General features: G+C 42.5%; 1 long non-coding RNA gene across 1 annotated transcript; it reads left to right on the plus strand.

Annotated features, from left to right (window-relative positions):
* Positions 1-762: 762 nt before the first annotated feature.
* On the plus strand, positions 763-12,049 carry LOC123385002. The gene is made up of 4 exons (XR_006596912.1): positions 763-1,163; positions 1,680-1,817; positions 10,942-11,155; positions 11,893-12,049. It is a non-coding gene; the product is annotated as an uncharacterized LOC123385002 (long non-coding RNA).
* The last annotated feature ends 122 nt before the right edge of the window (positions 12,050-12,171 follow it).

Raw genomic sequence — 12,171 nt, forward strand, 5'->3', positions numbered from 1 at the left:
GGCCTTACCCACCAGATGCCAGTGGCACCTTCTCCCCACCCCCACCTCCCACCTCCCACCTCTCTGCCCTTTTGAATAACTTCCAGGCAGGGGGAGTAGTGAAGTCTTCAGGGGACAGAAGCTGTGGGGCAGCTGGAAATGGAGGTCAGAAAGAAACAGCAGAAGCTTGGGAGACTGAAGAAGAGAGACACAGACGCAAATAGACAAGAGGAGAGTTCCAGAAACAACATTTGGTCAGTATGATGGGAGAAGAAGTGTTCAAGAACAGGGATTGCTGTCACAGGAGGAATGATGTCTCAGTTTCTGCAAGTCCAGAAATGCCAAAATTAAGAAGTTTAGATTTTCTTCTTTAGGTCAATGGCTTTTTTATCCTTTTATCCCTCTTTCCCTACTTCAATCCGTTCCTTTCTTTCTGTTATTTTTTTCAAATGTCAGCAGAGCCCTCAAGAAATCAAATTAAATCTTACACGGATGACTGGTATTGAAAATAGATGAAATCAGAGAATCATCAAAATATACGCTGCAGGGAGGAACCCTGGAACCTGCCACACGATCTTGCCGTTGACATGGCTCCTGGGGCTCCTCTGTGGCACCCCCAGTGTTCTTTGAAATACAGAGACAAACAACGACTTTAGGAAATGAGGAGTCATTAATGGATTTTGAACTGAGAAGGCAAGCCTTTTCCTAGCTGTGAGCCTTACGAAAGTTATTTAGCCTCTCTGGGGCTCATTTTCTCTTTTGTAACATGTAGATAATAATACCTTCTAGAGAGGTTATAACAATTAGAAACAAAGTACTTGGCAGAGTGCCTAGCGTGTAGGTGTTCAAATAAATGTAATTGCAAAGTTAATGATCATGACGATAATAATGGAAACAGAGAATGTCACCAGGCACGGAGTTCCAAATTCCCAAAGTCATTATAAGATCTATGTTTGTGATTGGATTCTTGGCTGACCCCAAAACCAAATTCAGAAGACTCTTAACACTCTGGAGCCACCGTAAGGACCTGCTGCTTGTGTGTATATGCCTCTGGCTGGCTCTGGGTATCTAGGGAACATGGTTCTACCTGAGACTCTTTTGAGTCGGGAGATACACTGAGCTTGAGACTGACTCTGCAGTGGCTCTGGGTCCCCTGGCATGCCTCCACCTAGAAGGCCGCTCTGGTATGTACCTAGTATATCCACGGACAAAGCAAGGAACTACCCCCTTTCCACACTGAGCACGGCACAACTCAGCATTCCCTACTCCAGACGGATCCCTGCGCCAACTGTGGAGCTTTGGGAAAGGCAACAAGTTACATTCTTACCCCTTAAGACTGCCCATGTGTCATTTTATGGACAGAATACATTTGAATTCATCTTAGTTATGTGCACGTTATCTGTGGATATTCACCTTTTAGAATTCACTTACCATTTATTTATCACAAATATAACAAATTGATATTGAGTGCCCAGTGTGTGCCAAGCACTAGCTTAGGTACACGTTGAAAATACACTGACAGACGAGCCTGCAGAGTAAACATTATATAAATGCTAGTGGTACGTAGATGTCATATATTTATCAAATACAACTATATATGTGTATATATATACACACATGTTTATATTTATATATAAACTCAAAAGAGATTTAATGGGGAAAGTCAAAGCCGACTTTCCGATGTGTTTGTGTCTTTCCAGGGTGACTTGTAAGGCACTACCAACGCCATCTGCTCCAGAGCAGAAAGACTACTTAATAGCCAAAAGCAGCTGCCAGCTTAGGCTTCAATGTACTCTCTCAGTTCCCTCCAGGATGACCTGATGTGACCACCCTTCTAGGTAAAGAGGATTCTATCTCCATTGGACAATAAATCCTTAACCTGAGGAAAGAGGAGTCATGTCAGCCTGGCTGACTTTAAGTCCCAGGAGGGCGGAGGTTTTACAACTAACTTAGCTCTACCTGGAAAAGGCCATGTGTCAATCATTCAGAGGGGTAAATCCGGTTTGTCTGGTTTGGGGTCTGATTGTTTCAGTACCACGATGTGAGGAAGGATAATATTTCTGAAATATTAACGTGTTTCTTTTCCCTAATATTTTGAGATGCAGTAAAACGGGTGGCTAATCCCTAGGAAGGGGGTGTGGGCAGGTGTGAAGGAAGGGGTGGGCTGGGGATGAAAGGGGAGTGAAATGCATTGGCATCAAGACCTTTTCTATTTTTTTTTTTTTTTAATCTTTGAGAGGCAGAGTGCAAGTGGAGGAGGGGCAGAGGGAGACACAGAATCCGGAAGCAGGCTCCAAGCTCTGAGCTATCAGCATGGAGCCCCATGTGGAGTTCGAACCCACGAACTCTAAGCTCATGACCTGAGCCAAAGTCAGACGCTTAACCAACTGAGCCACCCAGGCACCCCAAGACTTTTTCTGTTCTTAAATTTGAAATAAAAATTAGTTTTGCTATAGAAAAAACAAATTAAATCCCCTGCATAACCTGACATCGTGGGGTAAGAGCTCAAATTGCCTCAGAAACTTTTTGGGGGGTTAGCCAGCAATTAAAGTATCTCAGTGCTAATCGATATACAGTAGGCAACTTTGGCAAATTGCTTAATAATGGTAACAAGATCATTGTAAGAAATCTAGGAAATGCCAAAGTGCTTAAATAAAGTGAAAAAACCGTTTGTAACATTTGTACCCTTTTCCTTTCAGTATATTCTTTCCGCTTTCTAGAAAACATAATTAAAATTATACTGTATATAAAATTTATCTTACTGTCTTATCTGAGAACGTTGCTTAAAGAACATTTTCTGTCATTAAAAATATTTACGTATTCTTTTAAATTAATTATGTTATATTGCAAAATTAACCCATGTTCATTGCAGAAAATTTAGAAAAAAGAGGAAATAAATAGTCCTAACTCAAGAAAATCACTATTAACTTAGTTATTAATATAGTTATCATATTAATATAGAGCCATAGGCAAGAGTTTTACCTATAAAAGCCTCATTTTCTTTATCTTTAAAATAGAGATAATAGTATCTTCCTTATAGGGCTGTTATAAGAAATTCCATATAAATGTAAAATGTTTCTCACAGTGCCTGAAATATCATCAGAACATATTTATAATTTTATACTACTTAAAAAAATTTTTTAATGTTTATTTATTTTTGAGAGACAGAGAGAGTGTGAGCAGGGGAGGGGCAGAGAGAGGGAGACACAGAATCCAAAGCAGGCTCCAGGCTCTGAGCTGTCAGCACAGGGCCCGACGTGAGGCTTGAACCCACAAACTGTGAGATCATGACCTGAGCCAAAGTTGGACGCTTAACCGACTGAGCCACTTGGGTGCCCCTATGCTAATTTTAAAGAAAATATTATCAACCTTTATAAATTGTTCTACAACCTGCTTTGTGTTTTAACTGAATAATATATATCAGGATCATTTTTACATGTTAACAAACATAAACCTGCAATATAATTTGAATAACTACATGGTGTTTTTTTCCATGACTATGTATGAGACATTAGGTTGCAAACATGATTTAAAAAAAATTTTTTTAACGTTTATTCATTTTTTGAGAGACAGAGAGAGAGCATGAGCAGGGGAGGGGCAGAGAGGGAGACACAGAATCCAAAGCAGGTTCCAGGCTCTGAGCTGTCAGCACAGAGCCCGACACGGGGCTTGAACTCACGGACTGTGAGATCATGACCTGAGCCGAAGTCCAATGCCCGATCGACTGAGCCACCCAGGCGCCCCCAAACATCATTTTTAATGTTTTCATAATATTCCATCATGTGTATGTGCTATATTGTATTTACACTATGTTGTGTGTTATGATCCAGCTACCTGGGGACAGTGAAACCATGTTGACGGTAATCAAATATATTTTTCTGACTCTTCCAACTTTTTTTGCTGGGCTTTAGGCCCTCTTCAAAGATGACTCGTGTCATTTCTAGGAGTCCCCAAGGGATCCATTTATTCATTCAATTAACAAACATTGAGCACACACCATGTTCCAGACATTGTGCCAAGGATGCGGTAGTGAGAAGAAAGACACAGCTGCTGTTCTCTTGGTGTCTTCAACCTAAAATGGAAGACACCAGACCTTAATCAAACAATCACTTAGGGAATCAAATGCAAGCTACGTTCAGTGCTAAGAAGAACAAGTAGATTGCTATGGTAACAATGGCAGATGGATTTGACCTTGGCTGGGGCTCAGGGAAGGTCTCCGAGGCAGTTCCTGCTTGAGATAAGATCAGGAGGGTGGAGGAGTTCATGAGGTCTGGGTGAAGGGGTTCTGAAGAAAGTGAGGGTCATGTCCAGCAAAAGGAACAGCAAGGGCCAGAGCTCTGTGGAAGGAGGACACCCGGCGTGCTTGGAGAAATGTCTGGGGCTTGAGTGAACCCTTGCTGGAAACAACACGTGCCATCTGTGGTGGCAGCATACCAGGCATGTCTTTTAAAACGTGTTTTGTTTTTTGTTTTTTGTTTTTTACTTTTCAGGTACAGAGGGGCCAACTGATGAGGGGGCAATTGCCATTGAAAAGATAATTTATTATACCCACAGGTCCCAAGAGGAAGGGGCACATGAGGAAGCACCACGGTCAGTCAGAAGGCTGAGGGAATGTGGGAGACACATGGGCAAGAGCGTTTGTTGTGGTTTCTGTGGGAAGGAACGGGCAAGGCAGCGTATGCAGTTTAGGATTGGCAAATCTGAATAATTTCAGCGGTCTCTGAGGCAAAGGGGCTGTCCCTAATTATCTGGTACCTGGTTCTGGGGGGTCACAGAGGCCAGGAAATAGTGGCCCTGAGTGTGAGAGCCCATAGAGGAGGTGGGTGGTAGTGTGGGCTCTGGATGGGTTGGTTTGCATATGAAAATCCCACCCACCGGCAGGTTGTTTGCTATCTCTAGAAATTGTCTAGCCCTGGGAAGGGATTCCTTCCAGATTCAGCAAGCCCCAAGATGTCAAAGGATCAAAAGTATAGAGTAAGAGACACGATTAATACAGTATATTGGAGGAACATCAGGGAGGAGAACAGTCAAAATAGAGTTAGCAAGAGGGACAGATGACGAGGAAGGATGATATTTCTCGATGTTTCTGAGAGACTTGAATGAAAACAGGTCCTTGCAGTTTTTGTAGTCCTTTTCCCCTTTGGGCACAAGCATACAGCTGATCAGAGGGCTAACCTGGATGACAGAAACATCTGCACTCAGAAGTGTCCCAGCAAGTGAGGTGTTCATCTTGGGTTAAGCCTGGATGCTGGGTCTGTTCCTTGGGAATACATTTTTTCTTACGTTCGTTGGTCAAATAGGCCCTAGAGCAGTGATTCTCAACCAGGAGCTATTCTGTGGAATATAGGACATTTGGCAATGTCTGGAGACATTTCTGGTTGTCACAACTTGGTGGAGAGTGCCAATGGCATTTAGTGCGCTGAGGTCAGGGATGCCAACACCTTAAAATGCATGGGACTCCCTCCCCCCCCCCCATAACAGAGCATTATCTCCCTCAAAATGTCAGCAGTGCAAGACTGCCCTCAGTGTCTGTATCCTGGAAGTGACCAGGACCAGAGTTTAAGCTATGGCCCTTCACAACAGAATTTTTTCATTAATAATCACCCTGCAGTGGACATATTGTATTCATCATTTTTATAACTTTTTGTTCAGTCTCAAGATGTATCTTCCCTGTTTCTTCCCTCTATGTCTGTTTCTGGAAAAGAACTTCTGGGGAGCATATGTGGAAAAAAATGACTTAATCTACTCTCTCGTAGGACAGTGACAAAGACCTTTCGGTCACAGTCTCCTATTTGTCTACCTTTTGAGTGTCCCTATTGCTTAATGAGTTCAAGTCAACAAGTCTTTAATGACTGTCTGCCATATACTTAGCATGTGTCATTTTCTGGAAATCTAGCACAGTGCCTGATGCAATGCACATAAGGAATTGGCCCATGAGAGCATACATTATCTTATTTACTTCTCCCAATAACCATATTATGGAGGGATTAATATACCTCAGCTTATATATGAGTAAATAAAGGCTTGGAGAGTCGAATCATGCCTAGATGACATGGCTAGGATGTAGTAGACTCTGGATTTGAACCCAAGCGCATGGTCTGACCCCCAAAGCCAATGCCCCTCTTGTGGAACTCCGTGACTCCTTCCTGTTGATGAAAACTGGGGACCACAATTCTTTATCTCATGAAGAACTGTGCTGTGGTTGGCTCTTTTAATTTCGAAGATTCTGGTAAGCTCATTCAGCTTCCTGTAAAAAAAAGTAAGTACAGTCCTGGATGAAAGGAAAAATATTAACCAAGGGAATAAACAGGCCTCATAATGGCTTGACTCCCACTCTACCAGAAAGTCTGACTTTGAAAAACTCTGATTCCAACATAACTAGTACCTTAGTTGAGATCCTATTAAGTAACAGAGATCGGTTATGGATAATGGCAAAGTTAGGGGACATTTCCCAACATTACGCAAGTTTTATTCTACAGATTGCTTCCTGGGAAATTAAAGAGATTCTCATTGAGCTTGAGGTGAGCCTTGAATTTCACAGAAGATGGAAAGGCTCATCAGAGTAGGCCTATTCCTGCTCTTGATATAAATTACTTGTCCTCGGATGTCAGCCCCTTTCTTACCCCTCAGACTATCTCTTGTTTCTCCCATATTGTCAGCGTTTTGTTTTGTTTTTTTAAATATATCCTTCTGTATGGTTTTAATGGTTTTTTCCTATTATGCCCCTATTCCCTCTATAAACTAAGACTTGAGTTAGCTACTTAAATAATCTTTAGTAACTACATGGAACTATACCCTATGGTAGAGTTTTAAAAATAAGATGCATAAAGCAAGTGGCAGAAGAGTATAGAAGATGTGATTTCAACTGTGCTATAAAAAGGAAATATATTTTAATATGTACAAAATATGTCTGGACTAAGACAATGGCTTATCAGAGAGAAGAGGGGCTGAAGAGGTCAGACACTGGTAGGATGTAGGTGATGTTTGCTTTTTAAAGGTTTTAAGAACTAGTCCACTTCCCAGGTAGAATTCTATAGATGACAAGATGCCATTTTGAAGGATCATGCCTTATCTATAATTTAAGGCATCAGGTTCTTCATTTGTTTACTAAAGGTTATACTTTAATTACAGATACTAGAGACTCCTGATAAAATACTTAAGTCTTTCACAAACTGCTTTACACGCCAGGGATCCACACTCTGATTTCAGAATGGCTACACCTTCCACCAAAGAATGTAACGCATCTTCTTTGGGTTACTGTATTACACTTCTTAGGTCGATGCCCACTTAGTTGGCACATTTTTGTTGACCCCTAACAGTGCTGATTTTGCTACTATCACTGGGCACGGACAGCTTTGTATGATCACCATCCTGTCCCTACCCAACAAAAATGAGACAAGTCATTTAGCCACTGATCTCAGCTGACAGTAGAATCAGTAAATCTTTGCAATGGTGGGTTTGCCAAGCACAGCTCTCTGGCACTACAAGCGTACTGACCAGTTCGAAAGAGAGTCTCCGGCTCACACCATTCACTCTGCACCCCTGACTATCTTTCCTCTTCTGGTCCAACTTTTTTTTTTTCATGATCATATTGCAGTCTCTGCTGAAATTTAAGAAAGACTAAAAATCAGGGACACCTGTTGTAGTTGGAAATGACCATGTTGTCTGTGTTATAGTGGCCATTGAGCCTGACAGCTGCACAAATGCAGGGCCAGTCAGGGTCTCCTTCAGTAGAAGTGACTTCTCTGTTTGGAAAAAAAAAAAATGCCAACAGAAACTCAGAGCCTGGACTGTTGCTGTGGCTTTGCCTGCTTGCTTGTTCACTTGCTTGGTTTTACAGAAAGAACATTTTCTGGTTTGTCTCAAAGTGGGGAATCATAAAAATAATATGTATATATACATTTACATATTTTATTTTATCTTAAAACACAGGTGCCTATTTTCCAGTGATTCATGTAGGGCCAAGGCTTGATTTCAGGGTGGACATGCTGTTTGGAGTCATAGAGTTGCCCCTTTTAAGGAAACCCCTTTCTGATGTACCATGCACCATTTCTAGAAATGTACCATTTCTAGGTTGGATTTCTTTAAAGTGGAATTAGAACTCCAAGCTCCTTGTGGAACAGTCTGAAAGTAGATTCCATTTGGATTTATACAATCTTTCCCCACAGAGTTTACTTCCCCATACATAATTCCACAGCAATATTCTTAGTTAGTTGTTTTTACTAAGTCTTTCCAAAGCATTCTCCTTAGTATTTGTAGAAAAAAGGGCTCTCATTTCATTATATTTCACTGGCTTATATAATACGTAATTAAAGGAATGTAACCAGGGCACCTAGGTGGCTCAGTTGGTTAAGCATCGAGCTCTTGATTCCAGCTCAGGTCATGATCTCAGGGCTTGTGAACTGGAGCCCCACGTCGGGCTCCATGGTAACAATGCAGAACTTGCTTGGGATTTTCTCTCTCTCTCTCTCTCTCTCTCCCTCTCTCTCTGCCCCTCCCCCCACTCACACTCTCTCACTCTCAAAATAAATAAATAAACTTAAAAAAAAAAAGAACATCACCAACACATACAACTGGCATTGAGTGGTTTGGGGACAAAGTCCAACTGATCCTTGGACAATAGGCAGCACAGTTTGAGGGGGTGGACAGGGAGGTGACTGAGCAAGCAGCCAGAAGCAATGCCCAGCTACCACCGGAGCATCAGTCAATAAGTCTTCCTTAACTCTGGGAAAAGGTGGGTTCATGGGATACCTACTGTTCATTAGTCTCTTTTAAGGTCTTGCAATGCATTTTAAGCAGCATTGATGGAGTCTTATGCAGAAGAATAGAATATCTGACAGGTATGGAAGTGTTCTTGGGGAATCACATTCATCCCCTCTCTGCCCCTTTTATTCCCCTGAGGTGGCCCTTGAGAAACATCTGGAACACCTAGGGCTGTGTGAAGCACAATATGCAAACCTTGGACAGAATCCAATTCTTTCACAATGAAATAATAAACTGAAATCTAAAGATATTGTGGCCAGAATTCAGTTTTCCTGGTTCCCGAGCTTACACTTTTTCTGCTATGTTTTCTGACTTTTATTTCCCATGTGACTTGAGGCTGCCCCTCCTTGGGTTTTTCTGCCATCTGATTATCTCTGTGCGGCAGCCCAGAGGCCAGGAAGGAACAGAGTGGAATGGGCTCAGCATGGCTCTTTCTTTTTGTATAGCTCTCTGAACTTCTTGCCACTAGCATCGAATCCCTATGAATCAGTGTGTGGTGGGAGAGGCATGACTTTCTTGCTGACCTTTCCACCAAGACTGTTACTTTCAAACACTTTGTGGGCTGCAGAAGTGTTTTTATTGCTCAATATGTGGTCCCACTTTCACCTCCAAATTGCTCCCAGGGGAGGTAACATCTAAGTGGGGCTTGCTCAGGAGAAGGGGGCAGAGGAGTGGAAGGGCAGTCTAGGCAAAGCAAACATCAAACACAAAGACCTTGACTTGACATGAACCAGTACATTGTTTCAGAAGCAGAAGGTGAGAGCAGGGGTCAAAATCACGAAGGGTCCTATATCCATGCTAAGAAGTGTGGATTTTGTCCTGAAGGCACTAGAAAGTTATTAAAGGATTACAAGCAGAGGGATGACATGGCCAGGCTTGTGATTTATATGGATCACCCTGTCAACGCAAGAAAATGGATGGTGGTGGTAGGAGGGACTAAAAGCAAAGAGGCCAGATAGGAGATGGATGGCTAGAGTAACTCAGGGGAAAGATGATACAGCCCTGAACTAAGGTTTTAACAACATGGTAGAGGGGAGGAGGCAGATTCCAAGAGAACACTTTCTGATGCTGACTAGAAAGTTGGATTAAAGTGGCAAAACAATTTTCAGGAGCATGAAGGAGAGTATGGACGTGATCAAGCTTCAGATTCAATTGCGAGGAATATTTCAGAGCTTCTAGTCTTCCTATCAGGGCCTCCATGTATGGCTGGACGTGTTGTACACTACTGTGCACTACGGAAGGTGCTACTGACACAGTGCAGTGTCCTCAGACTGCAGCCCCTTCAAGTTGTGCAATGCTACCATCTTGCTTCCTATGGTTGTGCAAACAAAAATTTCCAGAGAAAGTCTATGTAGCTTCCTGACAAATGTCATGTGAGGTATCGAAGCCCAACTAAATAGAAGAGGTAAGGTAAGGCAAGATTACTACCAGTAGCTTTTAGGGTCTAATGCAAAACTGAAACAGTCCTTGCTCCACACAGGTGCTGGGAAAAGAGCAGAGTTCAGATGGCTGCAGGCTCTCAGGCAGTTGGGGAGGGACACAGGAGGTGGTACAAAGCACTTGGCGTCAGAACAGCCTGAGACAGAACTTCCGCCGACGCGGTACAAGTCTGAAACATAGAAAACAGCCCCACCAAGGACATCCTACCGTGGTGCCCAATTCAGGGGCTCAGGGGAACTTGGAAGAGTCTTTACAGTGGCAAGCCCCTCAGCAGGATCTGCACCCACACACCAAGAGGCATTTTCTTCCCATTCTGTATTTGGAAAAGGTTGTGGTTTGTGCCCCTCCTTTTGCTTCACGTTAGCCAGTAAGGATGGTAATTCTTCTAGAAGTAGATGCTTTGTTTGTTCACAGTTCATGGTGTGTATGAAATAGATGAAGAAGTAAATGAGTATGTGCAACTGTCCTTCAGTTTACACAAATTAATATATTTCTAAGAAGTTGTGGGTGTACTGCATCCAAACCAAATGTCAACACAGGTTGGAAGTCTCTAACAGATGAAAATTGGAAGTGAACGTGCCGCGTGCTGTGCAGATCATATGGTCAGTGCCTACCAGTGCCTGCCTCATAGCGGAGGCTCCATGAGCGCTCACTGAACTCACAAATAAACGGGTTATGTTAACGAAGCACTTCCGCACAAATTATCTCATTTGATCCCAACAAGTCTGTGAAGTAAGTGTTGTTATCTTTGTTTCACAGAAGAGAAAACAGAAGCTCTGGAAGTTTCACTGATTTACGTGCTCAGGGTCACACAGCTACAAAATGCTGTAGCTGGGACATTAATTGAGATCTTTTGATTCTTTCCACCGCTCGACAGCTGTTTGTAAAAGCTTTGGTCGGCACAATTCTGATTTAAAGGAACCTACTGAGTAATCCTCTGGTAAAGAAGAAAACCGTGCCTGATGCATATTTTGTAAGCCATTTTTTGGTATTATTTTGGATTTTCTCAGAGTGGGGCTCTCATCTTGTAAATGCATAAATGCATAAATGCCTAGTTTACACTCATTTTGAAGACTGAGTAACTGTAGCACATAAAGGACACACAAATGGCTGGTAACCACAAAAAGGGAAAAAGGAAAAAAAGCAATATGAAAAAAAAAAAAGACTTCTTCCCTTCTTTTGACCTATTAGAATCCACTTCTCATATGTAGCCAGCATTACGTAATGTTTTATTTCTTGTCTCTGTCTGGTTCAAGGCTGAAATATTTGCTTTCTAAAATTGAGACCCTAATTTGTTGGGTTGATTTGATAAACTAATGATGTAGAAATTGGTTCCGAGGAGGAATGAAAACATTCCTCCCCTCCCCCCCACCAAATCACAGGTGCTGAAAGCCATAGATGAAGGAAGTTGCAAGCTTCCTTCTAGGTAAAAATGGAAGCAGTTAAGCCTCCTAGGGCAGGAAGCTGGTCTCAGAAAGTGTTACCTCTCACGCATACCACAGCAAGTGGGCTTTGCCCATGTGTGGTTATTCAGATTCCCACGCCTCTCCCACCTGCTAGGGGCCTGGGGGGCCCAAGGCAGCTCAAAACTTCACATCCTCTGGTGGTGACCCCCAAGCCTCCCGCTGGAGACAGTGTTCTCGTTCCCTGTCCCCAACTGCTGTTGACCATTGCCTGCTTGGTGAGCTTTCTCTCCTGATCTTTTTTTAGGTAAGCGTGAACAGAAGCCCAAGGATCAGGTGCTGGCTGCAGAACAAAGATGTTTACTTTCCACCAGGATCAAAGATGAACATAAACCAAAAATAAGTACAGCACCTTTACCATCAGAGTCTTTCAGACAATAAAGCAGAACATATTTTGAGAATTATATCAGCAGACACTGCTCAGGAGAATTTGTCTAAAGCAATGATTATCTTAATTTGATCTACCCCGTCCTTATTTGACTAGCGGAAGTGTCATTTCACGGATGAAGGACAGCAGATCTCAGCA

This window comes from Felis catus, chromosome B1 (assembly GCF_018350175.1).
Source record: "Felis catus isolate Fca126 chromosome B1, F.catus_Fca126_mat1.0, whole genome shotgun sequence".
Lineage (NCBI taxonomy): Eukaryota > Metazoa > Chordata > Mammalia > Carnivora > Felidae > Felis > Felis catus.